Raw genomic sequence first — 13,045 nt, forward strand, 5'->3', positions numbered from 1 at the left:
GAGCTTCCATTAGTTTGGATAAATTCGGTCATTTCAGTATCTTCACTTTTGATGATTTCCAGAGGTCTGGGTCACATCTATCTTTTCTTTCTTAAACTAGCCACACACCACCTCAAAAATTTCTTCATCTGATTATCCTCCTTCACTTTGGGCCTTATTCTTAACAAAAGTCCGTGTTGTGCTTGGAGCTTTTGCAATGGCCAAGCAGACTACCCTAAACATACACATATCAAGAAAAAACACATCTCTTTCCCCACTGCCCTTTTTGTGATGCATGTGCCACATAGCACTTAGCTGGTAACATTTTCTCTTGTGTTAGAGAGTTCCCTGCTATGTAGAGGAAATAGCTTCTCTACCACATCTCAGACAGATATTTTTGCTACAAGCTGAACTTTCCCTGTCTTTTGTCTCTGGGATGCAGTTTACTTTTGTCTTGACATCAGCAAAGAACTCCATAGATCAGTTAGAAAAACATCATTCCTTTTTTTCCTTATTCTGCTCTATAGCCAAAACCAAATCTTCCTCCATAGACACATGAGCTTGCCTGAACAACATGCCCTGCTTTTCCAGCTCCCCTTGAAGCAGTGCTTTGCATGGAAGTTTAACTGGTTTTCCATTTGCTGGTCACTCCTCCTGCTGCCTGTGTCACAGGTCAAACCTGCTGTGAAAGGGTGATGAGCAGGTCCTTCCTAGGAGCTTTGTGCAGGCCATGGTCAGCTGTTGATGCAAACATGTGATTCTTGGTTGTACTTTGTTTATCAGATATGTCCAAACTGGTTCTAATGAAAATATATTTCTATCTGTTCTGTCCGTCCAGTGTGTCGTCATCCTGTGTCCCCTCCATTATTCAGCTATTCTGATGACTTTTTCCTAATGTTAAATTGCCCAGTAAGATCCCATCCCTCAGTGCACCAATTCTACCTGCAAAAGACATTTTTCATGGCTATACACTTACTGGTTGTCTCAGATATTCCCTGACTGCTTCCTCAGGAAAGTTCACTTTCCACGAAGCTGTTATTCTTTGGAAAAAATAAGCTCAAGTAATCAACAACCTACCTGTATTTCTCCTGTCTGTTCACATGAGGCTGCCACAAAGCACCCAGGTTTGGTATCTACCCTTTTGCTCCCTTCCAATAAGTTTTAGAAATTAAACAGATTTCTTCAAGAGTCTACCCACCCCCCTCGGGATGGGCCAGATAGTGCCCTTCCGCATACCTCTGTTCTTTGCAGCACTTTTGGTTAAAAATCCACAGGCTACACTTCTTTGCATTATTTACATGAATGCTGAAGTCTGTTTTTCTTTCTCATACCACACTATTTTGATTTAGATACCTGCTAGCAACAGAGATTAATAGAAGATAGGATGATCTAAGCTGACTTTTATTACAACTTTCCTAAACACTTCTGTTTCATCCGCACTGCTCACTACATACCTAGAGAGTGACCAAGGTGTTAAACCTTTATGTCTCTTAAAGAAGCAATATACCTGTATAGGGACACACCTGAGTAATGTGCTATTGACTTTATGTTGTTGTGATGGTTTATTAGCTCATCTGCAGTCAATACCCTTGGGCACCTTCTAACATGAGCTTCTGAAGAGAAACTAGCTTGGGAGTGCAGAGGGATGATTCTTATGTTTCACAGGTGGTTTTTGCTAAATTACAGGTTAAGCACTTCTGCTGTATTTAAAAAATACAAATTAGAAAGTATGCTTACACATGCAAATGAAACAGAGACATGAATAATGATTCTGCTGTTGGTACAGAACAACTGTTTTACGCTGCTTCAAGGATCACCGTAGGTGAATATTCTGATATATATACTGATCACTCTTAGTGTTTAATGGAGGCACGAGGTCAAAGAACACAATGCTTTGATAAAATATTAAAGGATTAAAAAAAAAGGTTGGGACATGTCATTTAGAAAGAAAATTGAATTTATGGGAAATCACCATGAAAAATTTATTAATAAAGTGCACAGTATCTCTTAAGATTAATGAACACCTGCTGGAATATTGCTATGACATAACAAATCTCTATCTAAAAAATATCCCACATAAAATAATCCAAATATTTTATTGTTGAAAACATCAAGGAGTATTTGCTGAGCTATTGTTATTTAACTTAGGTACCTAAACTACTAGTCTAGACTCGCTGTATTATCAGCAATGTTTGCCAAGTGATGATTCAGAACACCTCAGATAAAAGCTGAGGTTTTTTTTCACTGACTAACCAGAAAGTCTTTAAGTTATGCTATGCAAATATCTGTCTTTAACAACTGTCATGACGACCAATACTTTTAAACTACTGTTGGTTTCATCACTGACATGTGTAACAAACTTAATTTCTCACCTTTTTTTTTCCATCCCCAAGAGAATACACTCACCTATAAAAGCCCAGTAACAGCTAATTACATGAAGATATTTTGTTTTAAATATCTTAATCATAAAAGCTCCAAAAGAGAAATACAATCCCACATTAAGGCTATGAACTGTAATGTGAACACAGGTTGATTTGGGAAAGCTTCACTCTTTCAGTAGTAATTTTGGTTACATTTGAGCTGGTGTGGCTTATGTGTGCAGAAAGCAGGGAGCTGGCTGAAGGCACAATCTTCCATCACATCAGGTAACATATTTACATCTTTTCAGCATTTTTTAGGCTTTCACTGTAAATCTGAGGGACTAGTAGCTAACAGAGGAAAACTGCAACTCACAAGGAGGGTAAAAGAAGCATCGGAGCTTCTTGACTGAAGGCAGCTGTCAGTTAGACCTTTCCTGGTTTTCAGAGTGGCTAACACAGCCCTCAACCTTATAGGTAGCAAAGTAGGAAGTGTTCTGCAGTGAAACTTTGGAGAAAAAGATGCAAATGGAGAAGCAGCGTGTGCTTATACTGGAAAGAACTAAAAATGGGTCAAAACCTAATCCTGAACAGACAATCGAGATATGGCATATTTTATAGGCCGTCTCATTTTGCAGAAGGCAAAGCTAAGGCAACAGAAGTCTACCCTTCTATCACCATTAAGATCTTTTCTCCCAAGAGGGGTTTATTCACCTCCTAACCAACCCATGACCCAAGAGTGCTGGGAGGTGGCTGGTATAGATGCTCCTAGAAGCCATTTCAGAAAGGCAACATGGAGTGCTGGGCATTACTCCTTGGAAAAATAGAAGGGAGACAGATCCAAAAATTTTTATTTCCAGGTCAACAGCTACCTAATAGTGTTTTATGATTTGGCAATTCTAACTTCATAGCAACAAAAAGACAGCTGACAAGCAAAATACCTCATTACAGTTGACTTCAAAGATTTTTTTCAGTGAAATTACAGTTTTTGAAAAGTGTAAGTTAGTATGACATGCTAAATTAAGGCATTTATAATGCATCAGTATTGTTGACTGTGGCCTGGACCTGTTTGTTTGCAGAAACAAAGAAGTCTGGTTGCATTGTGCCTTGAGGGCCCCTGGTGCACAGTTGTCTTTTTCCAGTGTCATCCTGCACCAGTCAAGCATATACTTCTACAGCCCTCTTTGCAGGTGATGTGAAAGCATTTTGTGCTGTACAAGTGTTTTACATCAAGCTACTCTCTGGGTTGGCTGAATTTCCATTAGCCCCATCCTCCTGAGAGTGCAGCATGGCCTCTCAATTACATTACAGCTGAGCCTGCCATGAAAGCCTTCCACCCAGCCAAAGGGAGCTTGGGAAAAGCTGATACAGCTCTTTAAATACTAAGGAGATGTTGTCTAACAGGCAACAAAGAAGGGGGGGGGAGGTGCGAGCTGCTAAACCTATCTCCCTGCCCGCACTTGAAGCGAGCCAGATGTATGAGAAACCATACCATTCAAGCTATGTTAGGCACAAAAAAATGCCTAGAAGGAAGAAAGAGCAGGTGTACATGAAGCACTTTTAGCTTTTACATCAAAATATGGCTCAGGGTCCTTAAAAAGTTGATTGTTTAAAAAAAAGGAGATTTTGCTACAAAATTTCACTTTGACATCAGTGTGTGTTTGCGTGCTTACATATGTGTTGGCATGTTGACATCTCCTAGCCCCATTATAGCACATAATTCTCTTAAAGCTTGTTCATTAAGACTTTTAGAAACCAACCCTTACACCAAAACACACAAAACCATGCTATGCTTATCCCTGTTTGCATAGGAATATTCCTTCTTTTAAACTTCAAATATTGAACAGGGCATATTTAGCCTCTATATAGGGGACCGTACTGGACAAAAAAAAAATTAGCAGCAGTGTAGCCTAGGTAGTTAACCAACTGTGTATTTCTCAGATTGTGCTTAAGGAAGGCCAAGTGCAAGAACAGCAGAACATTATAATTGAGAAATTCAAAGAACTTTTGCTCGTAGACAATTATTTCATAACTGGTACTATGTAGCATGTGATTATTTCAGTATGTAAAATGCTGTGTTAAACATCAATTTATGTCTTTGTAGGCTGCATGAAGAACCATTCTACATGTCTTGAAAGAGCACACAGGAAAACACAGTTAATTAACTAATTTTTCAGAAATAAGTAAAAATTGGAAAGATGTAGTCCACATGAATTACTACATCACTATCAGCCAGAAAAGCCAGGGGCAAAACCAGATTGAATTTGCTTAATTAGGTCTAGATCCAGTGAAGTATATACATATCTCTAAGCCAGTGAGTGAGCCTATGGGTAGCAAACAAAATAACTACACTGAAAGAGTATAAAGCTAAGTATGGCACGGGTTTCAGCTTCAACATGTGATTTCTCATATGGTCAGGATTATCTGCATGCTCAAGCATTTTGCACAATCACTGTCTTGTCTCTTGTCAGAGAATTGCTTAGTAGGAAGTTCTAGAAAGCTGTCTTGAAGCTGATTAACATCCCATTTTTTTCCTCCTCATTTTTCAATCAGCTTTATAGAAACAGTCTTCCCTGTAAAGGAAGAAAACAGCTATCAGGACTGCAGACTGCATGTATGAAATTATGGGACATTTAAAATCTGACAAAAATATGATTCAAAGTGTCCACATTATAGTTCAAAAACACTGAGCAAGGAAAAAAAAAACCACCAACTTACCACCAGGCAAAGCAAAACCAGCATATGTTACCAACTTGTGGGTGACACATGGGGTTTTAAGATATTTCCTATCTGCACAGCAAGACATTCCTTTTTTTTTTTGTATTTTCTTGAGATAAGACACCCATCTGTCAGATCATTACAGGAATGAGAGAAAGTATTTGCCAGTACCTATTATTTGACATATCATGGATATAAAGCAATTCTTGACCAGAGGAAATTCCCCAAATGTAGTAAAACAGGATACAGCTCAGCAAGGGGGCAAAGTCCATGACAGATATTATGCTAAGCTGAAACTCACTCAAGACACCCCCATACATGCAGAGGAACAAAACAACAAGAGGAATATGATAGAAGCAAGAGCTCACAGGCCAGACACCTGTATTGATTTAAATACATGACAGATAAATTATGCTTGACCTTCAACAAAATAATCATTAACTTCCAACATACTCTAAACCCCACACTTCTACCTAGGCAAAAAGTTTCATCTAAATTGACTTCTTAAGAAAGTCCAATAACATTATATAAGAATTAATTGTAGACACATTTCAGAGTAAAAGAATGAGATTATAGGATAAGCAGTGTAAATAAAGTTCAAAGTAATCCCAGATATTTGTCAAAACTTTAAGCCAAATTTAACAGGTTAATATTTTCAGAAATGTCTAAACTGAGTCACTCCCAAGTCCAGAAATAAAAATGTTATGTTGCTCCTGGAAGCCAAAAGTTTGAGGCCATCATGTGTTTAGATAACTCATGTTAACAACTGAGACTGAGGGGAAATATCCATGCTGAATTTTGACCCTTTTGAAGTTTGCAACTGTTTATGCATCTAATTATTTAATGATTCTCTGGCCTTGCAGAATAAATAGATCCTAAATATCCCTGATCCAAATAATGCCTGATGGTAAAATTACAAATACTCAAAGGACAACTTTGATTCCCCTGGCCAGATGTCTGCTCAGTTACTTCAATTTTCTTAAAGTGGTGAATGTGTCTTTAAAGAGAAAGTGAACATACCGAGCCAGCTTATGCCACAGTAGCTATGACAGACTTTGAAACAAGTGTGGAAAAGGCTAGACCTGAATCTTAACTTTGTTTAATTTTTTTCTTCATGTTGGCTACTTTGCATTTTACTCTGAAATTCTATAGAAATTGTGATTTCTTTTTAACACCAAATGCATAGTATCTTATGTAGCAGATTCTATAGACGTTATTTAAGTTGGAAAAGAAAATACTTAGAGAATTAGTAGCCATCACCTGATGTCTTCAGAGGAATGCCAGACACTCTTCTAGGGAATATGCTTTACCCAAAGATGCCAGGCTCAATGCAAATGTGCATTTAAGGTCTGATTTCATGAAGGAATGAACACATTGGATCAACTATCAGCAAATTGTATCTATCATATTGTCTATTAGAGGTAACTTTTTCAAAATCAAAAGACAGGAGAGGAGCTAGAATTAACAGTCAGATTTTCAGTTGATTCAGTAACTGGGCTGGAGTGAGAAACAAGAGACTTCAGTTCTAGCACCTCTTCCTTTTTTCTTTCAGTCCTTCCAATTTCCCTTGGGCAAATCTTTTATAGATGATAACCACAATCATGGATACTATCAGCTTCACTAGACAGACAATCTGGCTCCCTGTTCATGTCTCCTTTCCTATTCATCTATATTCTTTCTAGCAGGAGCAGATAGCAATTCCCCCCCCCCCCAAATACAACAGTTTAGCGATGAAAAATGTTTTCTTTAAAAAAGAAAACTAGAAACTCAGACCATTACCACTAACATCTCTTCTTACTTCATGAACGTTCCATCTGCCCTCTCTGTCTGTTTTCTTTGAACAGGTCCAAGGCTCCACAGGAAAACCAAACCACTTTACATCCATGACTATACAGGAGAGAAGTCATTTAAACCTCTTTGGAAATGACCCATGTCACCTGTGCTCCCAAAGCAACTTACTGAACTACAGCCACTATAAGCTCAAATCGCTGATCAGGCCAGTGATATTAGGCAGCACCTTCCCCCATTAGCCCAGCCCAGCTTCTCTGGGGGTCAGGATTCCCTGAGCTCAGTGCAGTGAATTGTAGGGCACCATTGCACAGGTTGGCACTATGATGCATGTAGGCATAAAATGCAGAAATAGGTGATCATCATGTTACTACTTGTTTATTAATTTTCTTAAGAACTGATTGTTGAGTAATCAATCCTCATAATTCTCCCAGAAAGCCAAGAATGCATAAGGCATGCATAAAACCCAAGTCACTTCATTTTCTTAAAGTCTGATATCCTCGATTTTTTTTTCCACTTGGCTCCCTCTGCTTTCTCAATAAAGTGCCTCCTGCTGCAATGAAGGAAGAAAGACTGGTTGAAGAAGGACTATAAGTAAGCAGCCTTAATCTGCATTATCCTTTTTACTGGTGCGTTACTTTTTAGACTTATCTGCCTGATGGCTAGAAATTTATACTGGGACTATCTCATGTGCAGGTAAGCAACTACAGATATATTCACAAGAGGGTCTCAGAACTTGCTCATTAGGCCAATGAGGAATATGGGCTGCCCCATATTCAAATACGTTATTATTTGTCCTCTTTTCAAACTGCAGCCCTCTCTCACACTCTTGGAGATTCTGCCTGCATTTCTAGTATCTTAAGTCTAACTGAACTGTTGCAATGTCCTATGTACTATTCACAAAGCTTTGGACAATTTTGAGGTACTTACAGATATTTATCCACAGCTGAAGACCACCATCACAACAAATCCTCATCCAGAAGAGGAGATTCAGGTTTTACTGACTGCAGCAAACAAAACAGATATTTTTATAACTGCTAAGAGGCACAAAGGAGTGCAAGAAACAAAGCCTCAAACCAAGCATGGCCCCATCTTACCAGGGCACTGTTACCATTTCATATAGAAGCACCTTGCCTGCAGGACTGTATTTCAAAAGGACCTACTCCCTGGCACAGCTGCCACCTTTTATCCTAATTTCCTACCTTGGGAGTGGAGAAGCAGCATTAATTCTTCAGTGGCTGGTTCAGCGAGGGTAGGGTGCAATGCTCAGAGTACTCCTTGTTTCTGAGAACTTCTTGACATTTCATTTGGAAATGTTCCCATCATATTATTCAACCTCCGCTCTCCTTGCAGCAAAGCTCTTTGTCTTCTGTCCTCACCAGAATCAGGGTGAAACTATCTCTCCATACATGTTATTCTTTCCATATGTGTTCCAAATAACACCTATTAATAGCATCTTTGTTTCTGCATCCACTACACTCAGTACATAAAGCATTTTCATTTTCTTTCTGATGATGAGTCTTGTGAAGTGCATGCACAGCTAATTTCAAATTTTTCCTATTTAAAGAAATATGATTTTTAAAAATAAATTTTCCATTGACTTCTGTAGGCACTGAATGCTAGGGAACCAAAACAGAGCTACATTTTCTACTAGAGTTGGTACAGCTTTTCCATTCTTCCTCTCTCCTGCCATACAACAGCATTGAGAACCCTGTTTCAGTCTTTCATGTGGCAAATTTGAAAGGTATTCCTTTTTATTTATAATCATGTGTCCTAGTTACAGTGTAAAATGTGCCAAAAAAAGTATTTTATTACCATCTTCAGGAGCTGTTGAGACCAGGTGGGGCAGTGCTCCCTGCCTCCCCCCTCTGGACTATCTCCTGTTAATGGCCCATCAAGGAACTGCTTCACGACTCCCCATCCCATTGTGAGATGCTCCGCCCGGGGGGAAGGAGCCAAGCATTCCATGCTAAATAAAAACTGAGATCTCGAACACCCTAGTAGCCTTCTTCCACTGGATTCCCAGAGGAGGTTTTTCCCCCACTGGAGTTCCAGAGGACAAGAGCTACCTACCTACCACTGGACCTTCCAAGGAAGACCAGACCCTTTTACAAGATCGCTGCTTCAACAGAACTACATCCATCGCTTCAGGAGGACTGCAGCCAGCATCTTATTGGACTGCTACTGCCACCCTAACAGGGTGTCAGGTTGTATTTCTGACTCTGTCAGTGTCAACCAGGGGGTTGGTTTTTTTCCCTGCCTTGTGTTATATATATATATTAGTAAAGAACTGCTATTCCTATTCCACATATCTTTGCCTGAAGGCCCCTTAATTTCAACATTAGAATAATTTGGAGGGAAGGGGGTTGCATTTTCCATTTCAAGGGAGGCTCCTGCCTTCCTCAGCAGACACCTGTCTTTCAAACCAAGACATCAAGGAATGAGTCATGGGCACTTGAAGTTCAATAAAGTCCCAGAGGCAGCCAGCTTGGTTTATTTTCAGCTCTGATGTCCCACAGATTTTTTTTTTTTTTTTTTTTTTTTTGAGACATGGAAAGGGGATTTTTTTCCTTAGTATAAGTAAACAATCCCTCTAACACAGGGGAGTGAAAAAATTCATATCAAAAGGGAATGTTTAATAAGATATCCATTTTGCCCTGCTGCAGGAGGATTATAACATCACTGAATTCCTTCTCTGTTCAAACAATCTATTGCCAGATTTCTCAGAGAAGCACTTTTGTGGTTGCTGCTTATTGACAGCAGGTGTCTGGGCAGTTTATCCTTTGTGTGAGGAAAGTGTTGCAAAGAGGAAAAAATAAGGTGCTGAGTTCCCTGGAGAGGGGGGGTGACAGAACCCCCCTTTCCAGATATGGCCACTGAGTTTGAGGTCTTCAGCAGAAGCATGAGACTAATTGTTTCCTTTCTAGGAATCACATTGATATAGCCTGGAGAAATATCTTCTCAGAAAGAGGCATTTTTACATTTACTGGTGCACTTCATACATTGCTCTATTACACAAAAACATACATAGAGTGGACTGGCAGTATTAAAGGAGGAAAGCGAGGATGAGGTGCTGGTCATGTACAGTGACATCTAGCAGTGAGGAGAGACAGAAATGACACTCAAATTGTGCAGAATGAGTATAAACTGGTTCATATTATGTCTTAAGTATTGCAGAAGGCTCCATGTAATGTATCACTAGGAAAATATTTTAGTTCCTTTCAGTCTTATTGCACTACATGTTTTTCTACTTATTTCTTGAATTCATAAAGCCCAAAACAAATTCTGACTTTTAGTGTAGAGATTTAGCATTCAGGCTACAGAAGCAAATTTGGCACTCAAGATGCAAAAATACTGCTGTCTTAAAAAGCGATAATTTTAAATTTTATGCTTTGAGGAGAACCTGGGAAAGAATACCTAATTAAAATGTTGTTTTAAAAAATGAGAAAAATGTGTGAGAGACAGCACCTATTTAAATCTTTAAAAACCTAATCTCTTTCATGGGTTTCATTTTATTTCTGTACATTGAAAACATATCCTTTTCTTGTTTCTCCCAGTTTTTTGTAGGGCAGACACTTAAGTAAAAATACCTTTTTATAAAGGTATCTGTATATTTGCTCAACCTATTTTGCTGAGAGAAAATTGTTAATTTCAAGTTCCATATTTAATTGCTGAATATTAGAAGCACTTCTGTGCACTCTAGACATAAGGATGGTTTTGTTATTTTCGACTACTCTCCTGTTTCTGCCTATTGTCACGCTGGTTTCTAGCTAAATGGGATTTTAAACCTCTTGGTGTGACAAAAAGAAAGAAAATAAAAGGTCTGGTGACTTTCTAAGAGTCGTTTCTTTTAAAGATATACAGGAACTTTGGACAATCCCAGACTTCCTTTCTAGGAACATCTGCCTTCCTTGGATACTCCCTTGCATGACCAGTTTGTGATAATATGGAAGGTCACCCCCACAGATCCACATTCCCTCCACCAGTCATCAGATGACTGACACTTTCTGGGGGGTTTTGGCGTTGTTTTTTTTTTTTTTTTCATTGAGTCCTTGGGCCACTGTCAACATGTCATTTTGTTTCTCTGTGCCTTAGTCACTTAGAAGAGGTGTTGAAAACCCTTCTGTACAGAATGCAGTTTACACGGTTTTCCTTTTATTTTCCTGTATATTTATATAGCACATAGTACAAACGTGGGTGGTTGGTTTTTTTTTTGGTTTGATACTTTAGACTGTATACTCAGTAAGTTGTTAATTGTGCAATAATTGTGAGGCTGTGAAAGAAGTTGTGATTTATACTACTGCACTTCAATCTTCAGACCCACCTGTTCTCTCCTGTAAAAAGTCAGAAAAGACCTAACGTAGGGTAATCGAAGTTTTCTCATCTCAAAACTGTTTTATTTTCTGAAAACCAACACACTAACTGTTCAAAATGGCCATAGAGAGCACCATGAGCCCTGGCTTGCACCTTTCAGAGTGCTGTAGACTCAAGCTTCAGGTAACTTACAGTGAATGAACAGGTTACATACACAAGGTGGGGGGAAAGAAAGATGGCTTTGAGAGCACCCAGCTGCTTTGTGCTGGCTTTACACTGCATCATAGACCCGATGAGCAATAAACATAACACAAACATTTTACGTCTTGGCAGAAAAATGTGCTATGTCTTCCTAAGAACAGTTGAGTCATTAGTGGTCATTCAGTCAGGCAGACCGAGGCTGTCTCAAAGCTATTAGGTACATGGTGAGAGATTGGTTGTGAGAAAATGGTATACTTGAGGATCACACTGAGCAATTACTTGTCTCAGCTGTGTGCAGAAAGACAGCCCTCTCTGCAGGGCTGATAGACTGGTAGAAGCCAAAAGGGAAATCAGCACTTCGTAAAAGTTAATGACCAAGGATATACTTATTATGAGTCCTGATGATATCAGGATTCAAATGCAAAGCACAATACTCTTTCCTCTTCTATTGCTCCCTCTGGTTTGGACCAGTCTCCCTCTCTTTTTTTATTGTTACTGTTGTTTTTTAATATATGTATCTGTGAGAAAGCCCAGAATAAGACACCCTCCATCATTTTCTTCCACTTCACTATCAGATCTGACTCAGTTAGGCCATCCTTTTTCTTTTTTACTTTCCCAGCAGTACTATCTCAAGCAATACTAAACATCCTCTTCCAGATCGCACATTTTTGGTAAGAAAGTTCATGTATGAAGCCAAGCATTGGCAAACCTTAAATCAGCATCCTGCACAAAGGGGAGCACTGGCATTCTGAGTACTAGGCATTTTGTCTACTACTATCATATTGCTTGTACTGAGATTTATTCCAAACAAAGATATTTCTCATTAATGCTAAACACTGTGTGATTGCCCATCTCCCAAAGCTTAGTGTTGTGTTTCATAAATGTATTGAGTATTTATTACTATTCTTATAGTTCAAAATTATTAATAAATAATAATATTTAAGAACAACAATTAAATAAACAATAGAAAAGAGATTGTCTTCTTTTTCTGCTGCCTGGAAAGAATACAGTAATATCCAATGCAGCTTTCAGCCCTGCAGCACTTTATGTATGTGTCTATGTTGAGGACTCAAGACCAACTGTGACACACTAAATAACATTAACAATAACAAATATAAATAAACCATCTGAATTTCTTAAAAAAAAAAAGTAAAGTAACCTTCACATAATTATTATTTCTTTTCTTTCCTTTTCACCTGCCTATAACCTTCTATTCTACCTGGCATATTTTAATGCTTTTCTATTCTGTAACCAGCTCTGAAAATAATACTCATAGTTAAGCATTTTTAAAATTCCTATAAGTGGGCAATTCATGTGAGATAAGTTACAGTGTTTGCTATCAAAAACAGGGTTGGAAACACAGACTACATTAGAGAGGGGGACTTAAGACTGATGGCAGTGCAACCTGCAAGAAGTGCCCATCTGCACAACTAGAAGTATGATTGTTGTGTCTGCACAACACAGCCCTGAACTCATTAAGTCTTCTTGCTGATTTAAAAAATTAGGCTTTTATTCCAAACACTGTGATTCACTCTGTGACCACGTGCAAAGCATTTCCTCTCTGTTTTCCATTTTCCCAGTTGTTAAGCATGCATAAAGATGCGTCTCATTTTTAAAGCATTTTGAGCCTTATGGGGGAAAAAATTTCATGGAAATGTTAATATTCAATTTTGATGATTAGCATGAGT

Source organism: Leptosomus discolor, chromosome 6 (genome assembly GCF_034619465.1).
Source record: "Leptosomus discolor isolate bLepDis1 chromosome 6, bLepDis1.hap2, whole genome shotgun sequence".
NCBI lineage: Eukaryota > Metazoa > Chordata > Aves > Leptosomiformes > Leptosomidae > Leptosomus > Leptosomus discolor.